The sequence below is a fragment of the Temnothorax americanus genome, unplaced genomic scaffold (assembly GCF_048541705.1).
Source record: "Temnothorax americanus isolate GAGA-0224 unplaced genomic scaffold, ASM4854170v1 Scaffold200, whole genome shotgun sequence".
NCBI classification, from domain to species: domain Eukaryota; kingdom Metazoa; phylum Arthropoda; class Insecta; order Hymenoptera; family Formicidae; genus Temnothorax; species Temnothorax americanus.
In genome coordinates, this window is record NW_027509340.1 from 13,423 (window position 1) to 27,651 (window position 14,229).

The following is a 14,229-nucleotide window of genomic DNA, read 5'->3' on the forward strand; positions in this document are numbered from 1 at the left end:
GAAAGTCGAGAAATATCGAGAGCTAGAAAGACGCTTTTAACAAGCTCACTCGATTTGTCAGTGAAATAGCCCGGAATGCCCGAGATTATAATATCAGATGTTCGAGAGACACGCGATGCCGCAGACGAATTGTGACCAGGAGAGCCACACAAGTGCGCGCCACCCGCCTCCAATGCCGCAATTCTATCTCCATGGTCTGACGCAGTTTTCACCAAAACGGGTATTTGATCGAGCTTTCGTGCAAAGTCAGCGTTCACAGACTCCTGATGCTCGATGAAAGCAGTGATTCTCCGATCCGACTCGTCGAACCTGGTTGTGAATTTTTTATCGGATTCATCAAGTTTCCGCAAGATCGACTGCAGCAATGCATCGGTAGAGGGCTGCGCGCCTGAGGGGGCGATAGCCCCCGCACTCGGAGGAGCAACGCCGCGAGACTCGTGTGCATCCCTGGGCGTAAGCGGCATGGTTGACAGCCCGGTTTTACAGCAGTCACTGGCTGCCCTGGTGGCGAGATACGCTTTAACGCAGCCTGGGTGGAACACACGCTGACACACCGCGCACAATTCCGCCGAGCCAGCAATAGTTTTGGTACACCTGCTGCACGTGCGCTGCATGGGCGCAGCCAACCCACTCCAAGATATCGCACTGCTATCGATTGTCGACTATCGATCGACACACGAGATCGATCGCACACAGGTCGGCCAATCAGATTGTGACGGTGTCACTAGAGACACTAGCCGTATCACACGCAGGTCAGCCAACAGAATAGAGCCCACGTGGATAGCAATAGGAGCCACTCTAACAGCACGTGCACTACGAGAATAAGGTGTAGAGAAGAGCAGATCAGATAGCACATGCGCAACAAGGGCCAACGTCCTTCCAAATGATGACTTTCAGAATCAGGCTAGGATTCACAGAAATACTTATCGCATAGATTCCAAGACTTAGGCGACAGTACCATGAAAAATGACTAAAGCATGCGACAAGCAACAGAAGACCTGCTTATACCTGCAACAAAACGGCCCGGAGGCCACTTGCGACAGCAAAAATATGCACCAAAAGCAGGAGCGACAAACACAGACACCTGATTCTACTTACTCGAGAGAGAGAGAGAGAGAGAGAGAGAGAGAGAGAGAGAGAGAGAGAGAGAGAGAGAGAGAGAGAGAGAAACTGAAATATATTTAATTAATATAATATTTCCAAAAACTGAGAGAGAGATTGATTGATTGATTGATCTTTATTAGCCTTCTCGGCTATTTATATACATAAAAAAAATATACAGCACCTTACACTCTCGCAACATTGCGTGCAATATAATCTTTCAGCATTCTCTTAAATTTATCTACTTTGTCACATTGCTTTACTTCTGCAGGTAAATCATTATACATTTTAATACCATTATAAAAAACACTTCTTTGTGCCTCGCACGTTTTTCGCAACTGTACAGCTATATTACCCTTTTGTCTCGTCTCCCTCTGATTACCTTCACCTACTAAGTCTATCCTATCTTTCAATATAAGTGGTAGATAACCTCCTAATATCTTAAACATAAATATACATGTATTATAATATATCCTCTGTCTTATTGACATATATTGCAAAGCTTCCAGCATATGTTCTACTCTGGTATTCCTCTTACATTGCAAAACTACTCGCATAGCTCTGTTCTGCGCCACTTGTAGTTTCTTAATTTGCGTCTCACCCATTCCCACAATCACTGTTGCACAATATTCAAACTGCGGTGCAATAATCGCCTTATATACTATTTGTCTACTGTACGGTGTCAAGTAGTGACCTATTCTATTCAAGAAGCTAGTTTTCTTACCTATCTTTTTTAACATATAATCACAATGTTCAGCAAACGTGAGCTTACTGTCAATCATTACACCTAAATATTTTATAACCTCTACGCGTTCTAACACATCACCATTCATACATGCTATTCTTATCCGCCCTTTAACTTCCTTTCTACTACTCCGAACAATCATATATTTTGTTTTTCCTGCATTTAACTTTAGTTTATTTAGGTTCATCCATTTTTCTATCTCATAAAATGCATTATTCATCTTTCTATTAAGTTCCTCACTAGATTCTCCTATTACATAGATCAACGTATCATCCGCAAACAGTTTCACATTACTTCCCATCGGACATGCGCTAATTATGTCGTTAATATACAATATAAAAAGCAACGGACCTAACACAGACCCCTGTGGAACACCATGTTCTATTACCATTGACTTGGAATACTGACTATTAAACCTAACTTTTTGTGTTCTGCTATTTAAATATGACTTTAACCAATCCCAGACCCTACCCCTTATCCCAATCTGATACAATTTTTCTAATAACCTCCTTCTATCTACAGTTTCAAATGCTCTTTTTAAATCCATAAATATTACTCCCACCATTTTTCCTTCAGCAATGTCCAATTTCCATTCATCTATTGTTCCTTGTATTGCCGTCTCACATGAGTACGATTTCCTAAATCCAGATTGGTGTTCCGTGAGCACATTATTTGCCTCTAGGTATTTTTCTATTTGCTCTTTAACCACCAACTCTAAAACTTTCTCATATACTGGCAGAACGTTAATCGGCCTATAATCACTAGCTTTTTCCGGTTTTTTAATTTTTGGAATTGAGAGAGAGAGAGAGAGAGAGAGAGAGAGAGAGAGAGAGAGAGAGAGAGAGAGAGAGAGAGATTCTTTAGATTCCAAAATAATCTCAAGAAGACGTAAGTGGTTTAAAACTTACTAGTAGTTTAAAAGATACTTTATCATTAACTAGATTGATTTTTCTATGTCACCATCAGTTAAGGATTCAAGTGGCAAAACATCGGACTGATTAGATAAATGCCGCTTGTGCTGCGGTGAACTTGTATGTTCTTCTCTTGATAGGCCGGTGATCATGTGCGATATTCAAAGTTCGTCATAAGCTGGTTCCAATTTCATTTCAACGGATGCGCTTCCGATAAGACTCATCTCCGGTTTCCGGTAGCCGAGCGTATTTACACATTCCAACCATCAATGTAATATCTAAGACAAACCTTTTTAATCATTTTTGTTTAATCTTTACTACGCAGTAATTATGTGAACATATAAAATATTTGCTATTTCGAAAGTAAATAATATCAAATTAAAAATAAAAACAGAATAACTATAAAATAATAATATAAAAACGAATAAATATAGAAGACTTTCTGAAACAAATATCTATTTGAAAGACAAAGATGTTAACTTAAAAAAAAGTTAATTTTTTTGTTTTATTTATCATTACATGAAATGTATTTTTATTTATAATAAACGCAATAAAATAATATGAAAATTTTTTGAAATAATTTTTTTTTATTATTTTGTAACAAATTTACTTATCTATTTTATTAATTAATTTTATCAATTTTTTAAAATCAAGAATGTTTAATTTAAAAAAATTTCGTTCTTTGAATACTGGATGACTGTAAATTATGTCTGTTAGTTATATCCGCTTTGTCTCTTCACTATAATATTCACAGAAAAATATTTTATCATTCTTTGCAATTCTCGTCTTTATTATAGACAATCTGTATGGATAATCTAATGGCGCACTTTCCTCTTATTCGTTTATACATAACAAGGAAAGAAAAACAATCATAGCAAAACACAGACTAATGCGGAAAGACAGGAATTTTTACATAATGCGCAAGTGTCACTCACAAGTTATATACACTCTATTATTGCGTAACGTTTAGCAAAAGAGCAGAAAAGTTGATAAAAATAATTGGAATAAACCGTAATTACAATAATAATACTTTTATTAGTCAGATAATCCGATATTTGAAATGATATTATTACTGTCCAGTAATTCGATACTCGAAACGTTATTATAGCTGTCCAACGCGGACTGAATAAAAAATTCCTTCTCGATTATATCTCGTAGAAGAATCTACCAAGTCCCGCGAAACGGAGAAAACGTTCTTCTGATATGAGATATAAATGCTCCGGAAAGCGGATGACCAGATAAAATGAACCCCCTCCGCAACCTCTCCGTATAGGAAGCGTAGGTGTGTAATTGAATATCGGACATTGAATGACAGGCCACGTTGTGCGTTATAGTAGCCGACAAAAGTAGCGTTAAAATGTAAAGCGTGACACAAATATGTTTCATAGATTCAAAGACCGAGTTCCGATAAATCAATATACGCATATTATAGAACAGGTGGAAGTAAATAAATAATCCTGCGTATTTCGCAGAAGATTGCAAAAAAGTAGGGGTGCTGTTAAAATTTATTATCAAAGTAAATCAAAATTTAATTTTATACATACGAAATGATTCTGACTCGTACAAATCGGTTTTTCCTTAAAACGTTGTTGTTGTTGAGTTGTTGAGAGATATAAAATTCTTGCCAATTAAGCTTGTAAAACATGCAAATAAGTGACAATGATCTGATTACTTGATATAATCTTTGTGATTGTTCAACATTTCAATGCTCTCACGAACATGTGTTTATTGAAGGAATAAACGAGAAACCTTGACACACGCAGGAAATTAAACGGCAATCCATCAAACTGATGTCTCGCAAATTCCGGAACTTTTAAATCCCACCGGCACGAATCCGCAAGATTTGCACAATCCGCGCTTTCGGCACAAGGACGATGATCGGTGCGTACTCATTTCGCCGTTCGCACGCGCACGAGAACGGCAAACGAGAAACAACCTCGCGAGGTTTCAATTACCTCTTTCAATTACCTCTCGCACCCGCGTGTCGACGTACAAATGGGAGGCGGCCGATCCTGGCACGATTCCGCGACCGTGTATCCTCCGAATACGTCGGGATGCAGATGCGCGAGTCGCGAGTCGCGAGACGTTTATTCGCGTCCCGCGACGCGACTCCGACATACGCGCGAAAGGATGATGATGACGCTTGGCGTAACGAGCAACCACGGCACGAGGTCTCACCCCGCTCGCGGCGAGCGAGAGGGCTGCGGCGAAGTTTAATCGAATCAAGCTGGCCGGGCAGACCGACGCGCGCGCGTGCCACCCACGCTGCAACCAGGCAACTCCGTCGCCGACTGACGGAGATTCGCGCATACGTCGTCGTCGCCGTCGTCGTCGTCGCCGTCGTCGTCGTCGTCGTCGTCGTCGTCGTCGTCGTCGACGACGACCACCAACGTGCCACCACTTGTGCGCCGCGCCGCGCCGCGCCGATCTGCGCCCGCCGACCCGACGCGACGCGACGCAACGCGACGTCGCGATGCGCGCGGCTTCTCACCGAAACGCGTATTTGCAATTGTGTTCGCAATTTCTGCTGACAATTGCAAGTCTTCCAATTTACAAAATTTATTGTCCGTTTGAAAAATATTTTACTAATAATTTTGTTCGCCTATTTAGAGAGGTGATATCGATTCCGCGAGATATATACCGTTGAGATAAAAGACATATACATATATCGATTAAGATGCGGTGTGGCGGGCGCGTCTTTAGATTAAAAATTAGTCATACGTTACAAATATAAATAAGATTCATATTATTTATTCTTCAGAGTTTCAAACTGAAGAAATCTCCATTTTTACAATTATGACAACACACTTATTTTTATCTAACACGATTTTTTTATCTAAAAATAGTACGCGATACAATGTATAATGAGATAAAATATACTTGTCACTAGTAAAGAGGATGCTTCAAATTGTGAATGCATCCATATATTCAAATTAATAGATATAAAGAGTAAAAGTTTTTTGAAAGTATTTCTTAGGCAGAAAAAGATTACTTACCACATAAATAAAATTTATTGTAAAATTAATTGAACGTTCTACTTTCTAAGAGAAAAACTAAATATGTGTCGAGATGTGAAACGCATTTATAAAGCTAGAATAAATTCTGACGGTGCCGATAGTATCGATATTTTTGAATCCTAGATACGTGAACCTGGAACCCCACTTAAAAAAAAAAATGATTTTTCAATACAGAAAATAATAGTATTTTGTTTGTAGTTAATTGTAGTGAATTTACTTTTGTTTGTAGTTGTACCGTTTGCGTAATAGTTGAGTGTGAACAGTTCGCCAACTGTTAACTTTGTTAATTATCAAGATTTCTTAATTTCGTTTGTTCTATATGATTCAGAATCGTTTGTAGTTATTTGTAGTGATTTTACTTTTGTTTGTAGTTGTATCGTTTAAAAGTTACGATTGTTTAAACAATTCGCCAAGAGTTCACTTTGTTAATTATCAAGATTTCCCAAATCTGTTTTTTTCTATGTGCTTCAGAATCGTTTGTAGTTGTTTGTAGTAATTTTACTTTTGTTTACAATTGTACCGTTTGAGTAATAATTGTGTTTAAACAATTCGCCAAGAGTAAACTTTGTTAATTATCAAAAAGAACTGATAAACAAGATCAAATTTTGCATCGCAATGGATAATCTATAAAATCTATAAAATCTAATCTATAAAAATTCTTTTTTAAATCCTAAGAAATACGAACATAATTATCATTTATCCGAAATGGTGGAAAAGTTGCGAAAATGGTGCATTACGATATCACACTTTAATATTGGTTTACATAGAAATCAACTGTCTGCTTTAAAAGTATTTTTTTTATTTTAAAACATTTTTTTTCAGTTTCTAATTTCTTTATTGATTTAAAATTTAATATTTATTTAATTCTTTTAAAACAATTAATAAATTAATAATCACAATAAAAAAATCGATAACAGTTAATTATTAGAAGCAAGTAACCAGTGTTCACACATGTTACCATGGAAGTAATACGTCTCATATCGTGAGTTTCTTTTATGCGTGGCTAGACTAAGGGCTATTCCAGAATACGTTAGCTACTCATAAATGTCATAAATAAAACAGTATTTGGTTTATATTCAACTTAAAAAAAATTAAATTTTTTATAATTCGTATATTGAGCAGATAGTTGGTTCGTATGTATAAACCAATAATAAATTCTAATACTTTAATACGGTATTTTCATAACTTTCCTACCATTTCTCGGATAAATGGCTGATATTTTCCTATTTCTTAGAATCTAAAAAAAGATTTTTAAAGATTAGTTTAGGTCCCATCAGAATGTGTGCAAAGTTTGGCCTTGTTTACCGGTCTTTTTTTTCAAATCTGTTTTTTTTTATGATTTATAGTTATTTGTAGTTATTTCAACCTTATCAAAAAGAAGAGTCGCGCTTCAAGTGATCTATTACAATTACAAAAAAGAAATGATATCTCTTTAAATTAGAGCGCCAATTACAGAGAGAACATGTATATTGCCTCAAAAAATAATTGTTGCACTACTTTGAAAAATCTTTACATTGTGTCAATTAGAAAAAAATGTATAATAACAATTTTATAAGATTAAAAAATTTTATTTAAATTTAACAAGGGAATACAAGATATTTAAATACAAAGTTATTTACATGTGTATTTTTTAATGGCCACAAAAAATTACAGAGGTAACAGTACAAAATAAAAATATTTTATTAAAATACATAAATTTTTCTTGTAAAAAAACTTGGCGCTGCTAGACCTCAAAATTTTAAATAAATAAGGACAACAATAAATAAAAATAATTCAGAAAAGAATGCGATGGGAGTAATATTAAATGATTATCAGCGTGGATGTGGGAGTGAGTGATATGGGTGTGCGTGACGACGCGGACGGCGGATAATGCGGCTTATAATTAAGTATAGAATAAGTTTATTTATTTATTTAAAATTTCGAGGTCTAGCAGCGCCAAGTTTTTTTACAAGAAAAATTTATGTATTTTAATAAAATATTTTTATTTTGTACTGTTACCTCTGTAATTCTTTGTGGCCATTAAAAAATACACATGTAAATAACTTTGTATTTTAAATATCTTGTATTCCCTAGTTAAATTTAAATAAAATTTTTTAATCTTATAAAATTGTTATTATACATTCTTTTCTAATTGACACAATGTAAAGATTTTTCAAAGTAGTGCAACAATTATTTTTTGAGGCAATATACATGTTCTCTCTGTAATTGGCGCTCTAATTTAAAGAGATATCATTTCTTTTTTGTAATTGTAATAGATCACTTGCAGCGCGACTCTTCTTTTTGATAAGGTAACATAATTTTGTGACGTGTATCACTTGGGTTATAATTTTTCGGAAATAAAGATACTACTGCTTAGATTTTTTCGAGATTTTTTGAGATATAAAGATCTACCACTTGTTACTTAGGTTTTTTCGAGGTATAATACTACCACTTTCTTTTTTTTTAGGTAACAACATATACACTACTATGCGTGTACTTGGCGCTCTTTTTTACCTTCTTTTTAAAAAGGTAATTTTGTACGGATATCATGCCTTTTTGTAGTGTTACGCATCTTAATCTTATAAACAATATATCTTATAATCTTATAAACAGTATATAATACAAAGTGTGAAGCTAAAAGTGTTACGGACTATTATTTCTAAAAAAAAAACAATTTAATATTTTGCTCAGTTTTTTTTAAATAATAATCTGTAACCCTTTTAGTTGTACACCTTGTATATATTTTTAATTTTAACATAAAACATAATCGCAATAAAGCATGATTAATGTTAATAAGTCGTTAACTGTAAAATTCTTTATTTATTTTTATTTGCGTGTCTTACTGAATGTTGTTCGCAACTGTATATGTACCGATATCTTCAGGTATCGATATTTTTGATAATTATTTTTACGTCAGACATAATTTTAATTCATCCAATTTTTATTATGTCTAGACATAATTTTTGTCCAATTTTTATTATGTCTAGACATAATTTTAATTCAGCGATTTTTATTATGTCACGACATAATTTTAATTCTGCCGCTAGGGAAATTTAAGTCGATTGTTATGAATCAAGCTTGAATTCAATGTTTAGGTGTCCTAGGTTGCCGATGACGAGGTCCACATAGGGCGCTGTATAGTTTTCGGTGTCCAGATTAGTCCGGTCAAATTAGCCCAAAAAATAGGGGTAAGGTTACAATAATTCCGATAGAGCCAAAAATTCGTACGAATGTTTGGAACACCATTATAAATGAACTGTGAAAAGTCCCCATACATCCCGTGCCTGGAAAAAATTTTATTCAAGGTCAAAGGTGGCAAAAATGGGTTTTTTGTGTTTTTCAGCCGAATGGTAAGTTTTATCATAAAAATAGCTTAAACAATAATTGTAGATCGTGCAATTATCTATAATAATTGTCTCTATACTTTTTTCTGTAAGAGTCACCGTTTCCGAGATATAATCATTCAAAAAGTTGAAAATACGGTGTTCTTCATAATATGCATAAGTACGCCGCGTACATACATCACTGGAGCTGTAACACAAGTTTCAATAGCTTTACTCCCACCTGCACCGGAAAAACTTCTCAACACAATTTTTTGCAATTGTAAAAAGGGATGTAATGCTAAATGCGGCTGTAAAAAAGTTGGATTGTTTTGTTCATTAGCATGTACTAATTGTCAAGGCCAGTCGTGTTCCAATGTTGAATCGCCATCAGAAGAGGGTTCATACAATATCAGCGAGGAAACATCTGATGAATCGCTCTTGGAACAATCTATTTGCACTCAGCAGGAAGAGGAAGAAGAAGAAGAAGAAGAAGACGAACAACATGAAGAACAAGAAGAAGAAGAAGATGCAGAAGTATTTGATGGTTATGAATCAGACCAATAATTTAACCCAATTCATTACAATTTACACCTCTCATTATTTTTAACATTTTCCATTTTTTATTATTAAATAGTATAATGCTGAATTAAATACGGTCACAATAGTTCGTGGAATAGGCCTACCGGGGAAACCACGTTAAAAAAAAACGCGTCAAGTACACTACCTCACAGGTGGCGTGGAAACGTGTGCATATTATGAAGAACACCGTTTTTCAACTTTTTGAATGATTATATCTCGGAAACGGTGACTCTTACAGAAAAAAGTATAGAGACAATTATTATAGATAATTGCACGATCTACAATTATTGTTTAAGCTATTTTTATGATAAAACTTACCATTCGGCTGAAAAACACAAAAAACCCATTTTTGCCACCTTTGACCTTGAATAAAATTTTTTCCAGGCACGGGATGTATGGGGACTTTTTACAGTTTATTTATAATGGTGTTCCAAACATTCGTACGAATTTTTGGCTCTATCGGAATTATTGTAACCTTGAATGTAGAATTTGACCGGACTAGATGTATTAATACCTTGAATTCGATGGCCACGTGTTTCAAGTTGCCGATGACGAGGTCCACATAGTGCGCTTCGTAGTTTTCGGTGTCTACATGTATTAATACCTCGAATTTGATATCTACGTGTTCTACATTGGGTGCGATCAGACGATACTTCGCTAGCCTAGCAATCGTGAGCAGTCGCTCGTTTTTGCTCGTTTCCTCTCTTTTGACCTACTGGATTAAAAAGAGAGGAAACGAGCAAAAACGAGCGACTGCTCACGATTGCTAGGCTAGCGGAGTATCGGCTGAACGCACCCATTCAGATTTAAAGTTATTAATACACCTAGACACCAAAAACTATGAAGCGCACTATGTGGACCTCGTCATCAGCAACCTGGGACACCTAGACATCAATTTCAAGAGACACCGAAAACTACGGAGCGCAATATGTGGACCTCGTCATCGGCAACCTGGGACACCTAAACATTGAATTCAACATATTATTACACCTGGACACCGAAAACTACGAAGCGCACTATGTGGACCTCGTCATCGGCAACCTGGGACACCTAGACATCAAATTCAACGTACGATTACACCTGGACACCGGAAACTATGAAGCGCACTATCTGGATCCCGTCATCGGCAACCTGAGACACGTAGACATTGAATTCAACGTATTCTTACACCTGGACACCGAAAACTACGAAGCGCACTATGTGGACCTCGTCATCGGCAACCTGGGACACCTAGACATCGAATTCAACGTACGATTACATCTGGACACCGAAAACTATGAAGCGCACTATCTGGGTCCCGTCATCGGCAACCTGGGACACGTGGACATCGAATTCAAAATATTAATACACGTAGACACCGAAAACGGCGAAAACTACGGAGCGCACTATGTGGACCTTGTCATCGGCAACCTGGGACACCTAGACATCGCATTCAACGTACGATTACACCTGGACACCGAAAACTATGAAGCGCATTATCTGGATCCCGTCATCGGCAACCTGGGACACGTGGACATCGAATTCAAGATATTAATACACGTAGACACCGAAAACTACGGAGCGCACTATGTGGACCTCATCATCGGCAACCTGGGACACGTAGACATCGAATTCAACGTATTATTACACCTGGACACCGAAAACTATAAAGCGCACTAATCTGGACCTCGTCATCGGCAACCTGGGATACATAGACATCAAATTCAAGCTTGATTCATAAAAATCGACTTAAAAATTCCCTAGCGGCACTTTCTGCCAAGCGTAGAGAACCTTCTTTTCCGTTGACTCAATATTTATTATATATATATACCTAATTTTTTTTTACCTAATTGTAAATATAAATCTTCCTCCTGACCGATAAGTCTATCGACCTAATTTCGAAATACGCGCGCGATATCGAAACTGGCGATACCTGCGCCGCCAGCGTCGAAAAAGTGAAAGGGACGTTTCTCTGATAATCATAATAATATTGAGACGTCGGCGTTAGGAGGAGTATCTTAAAAATAAATTTTCGCATTTGGACTTTGCGTCGCAATATCTCCGCTCGTAGGGCACGTAGCGGAATATTATGAGAGAAACCCCCCCCCTAATTAGACCCCAAGCTATCGATCAAGCCTACTTAGAACTTGATTCGTTCACTCGTTATCGAGATCTCAACATCTCGGGTACTCGCAACCCGTCGCGTCGCGTAAAAGAGTCACGGTCGGTCTCGCTCCGCGTGTACTTGGCGCGAGACACTACCGTGTCTTTTGATGATTTGTAGTTATTTGTAGTAATTTTGCAAACGAAAACAAAATCACTACAAACAACTACAAACAATTTTAAGTCACATAGAAATAGTGGATTTGAAAAAAAAACTTGATAATTAATCAAGTTTATTATTAATAAATTGTTTAAGCAATCATAATTTTTAAATAATACAATTATAAACGAAAGCAAAATTACTACAAATAACTACAAGTCATTGTAAATCACACGAAAAAAAAAAAACAGATTTGAGAAAGAATGACCGGTAAATAAGGCCAAACTTTGCACACACATCCTGATGGAACCTAAACTAATCTTTAAAAGTCCTTTTTTAGATCCTAAGAAATAGGAAAATAACAATCATTTATCCGAGAAATGGTGGAAATGTTGTAAAAATAGCGTATCTCAAAGTATTAGAATTTATTATTGGTTTATACATAGAAACCAACAATCTGCTCTATACGAATTATAAAAGATTAACTTTTTTTTAAGTTGAATATGAACCAATACTGTTTTATTTATGACATTTATGATTAGCTAACGTATTCTCAAATGGCCCTTAGTGTAGCCACGCATAAAAAAAACTCACGATATGTGACGTATTACTTCCAAGGTAACATGCCATGTGTGAACACTGGTTACTTGCTTCTAATAATTAACTGTAATCGATTTTATTATTATTATTATTAATTTATTGAGATTGTTTTAAAAGGATTAAATAAATATTAAATCTCAAATCAATAAAGAAATTATAAACTGAAAAAATATTTTTTGTAATATCAAAAAAATAAAAAATACTTTTAAAGCGGACAGTTGGTTTCTATGTAAACCAATATTAAAGTCTAATATCTTAATGCACCATTTTCGCAACTTTTCCACCATTTCGGATAAATGATAATATATGTTCGTATTTCTTAGGATTTAAAGAAGAATTTTTATAGATTAGATTTTATAGATTTTATAGATTATCCATTGCGATGCAAAATTTGATCTTGTTTATCAGTTCTTTTTGATAATTAACAAAGTTTACTCTTGGCGAATTGTTTAAACACAATTATTACTCAAACGGTACAATTGTAAACAAAAGTAAAATTACTACAAACAACTACAAACGATTCTGAAGCACATAGAAAAAAAAACAGATTTGGGAAATATTGATAATTAACAAAGTTTACTCTAGGCGAATTGTTTAAACACAATTATTATTCAAGCGGTACAACTTTAAACAAAAGTAAAATCACTACAAACAACTACAAACGATTCTGAAGCACATAGAAAAAAACAGATTTGGGAAATTTTAATAATTAACAAAGTGAACTCTTGGCGAATTGTTTAAACAATCGTAACTTTTAAACGATACAACTACAAACGAAAGTAAAATCACTACAAATAACTACAAACGATTCTGAATCATATAGAACAAACAAAATTAAGAAATCTTGATAATTAACAAAGTTAACAGTTGGCGAACTGTTCACACGCAACTATTACGCAAACGGTACAACTACAAACAAAAGTAAATTCACTACAATTAACTACAAACGAAATACTATTATTTTCTGTATTGAAAAATCATTTTTTTTTAAGTGGGGTTCCAGGTTCACGTATCTTTGAATCCTTACTCCGATCAATATAAAATATTCAGTCGCTTGCAATACGTCTATTTTTAATGCTAGAATACAATATGAATACAACATGAATACAATATGAATACGTGTGCATGAGGTGTTCACGGTAAGTTATGTTGTTTGTTCGACGTTCTCTGCAAGATTCTGATGTGAGATTCTCATTAAAGTCAAAAGGTTACGGATTACGCCATATGAGATATCGCTAACTTTGGTTAATTCAATCTTACGTAAATAAGACTGTAAATTGGATTGTTAATTAATTAATTTAATTTCTGATCGATTAACCGCACTGTAATTTGATTTTAAAAATTAAAATTGTTTTAATATGTAATTTGTAGTTATACAAGATTGCACTAACATAGGAACGAACATGATATCGGAATATTGTCCAATGTTGAAGTTTATAAAATATCATTGCTTATAAATGATATTTAAGAGCACTATATTAAATATATATCTCTTGTTACTAAAATAATAAAATTTTTAAGGAGTAACAAGAAAAAGTGGGCTTTGAGAGTCAAACGCGGTTTGTAACATTTAATTAATAATTTAATACAAATTATTAATTAAAAATTATTTCGCCGCTTAAAAATTATCTTAATTTCCGATGTCTTTCTTAATTAGGCTTCACTTTGTGAATCTCGTATTCTCTAGACTTGGTTTTGTGAGTAAATTTTATTTCTCTTTGTCGGTTGGCCT

The 14,229-nt window shown here is 35.1% G+C and overlaps 1 long non-coding RNA gene across 2 annotated transcripts; it reads right to left on the reverse strand.

Annotated features, from left to right (window-relative positions):
- Window positions 1-2,654: 2,654 nt before the first annotated feature.
- LOC143897566 (uncharacterized) lies at window positions 2,655-5,913 on the reverse strand. Of its 2 annotated transcripts, none has more exons than XR_013256951.1 (2): window positions 4,302-5,913; window positions 2,655-3,035 (listed from the first exon to the last, which is right to left on the reverse strand). It is a non-coding gene; the product is annotated as an uncharacterized LOC143897566 (long non-coding RNA). The 2 variants fall into 2 exon arrangements; XR_013256950.1 differs by having other exon boundaries at window positions 2,655-3,046.
- Window positions 5,914-14,229: the final 8,316 nt, after the last annotated feature.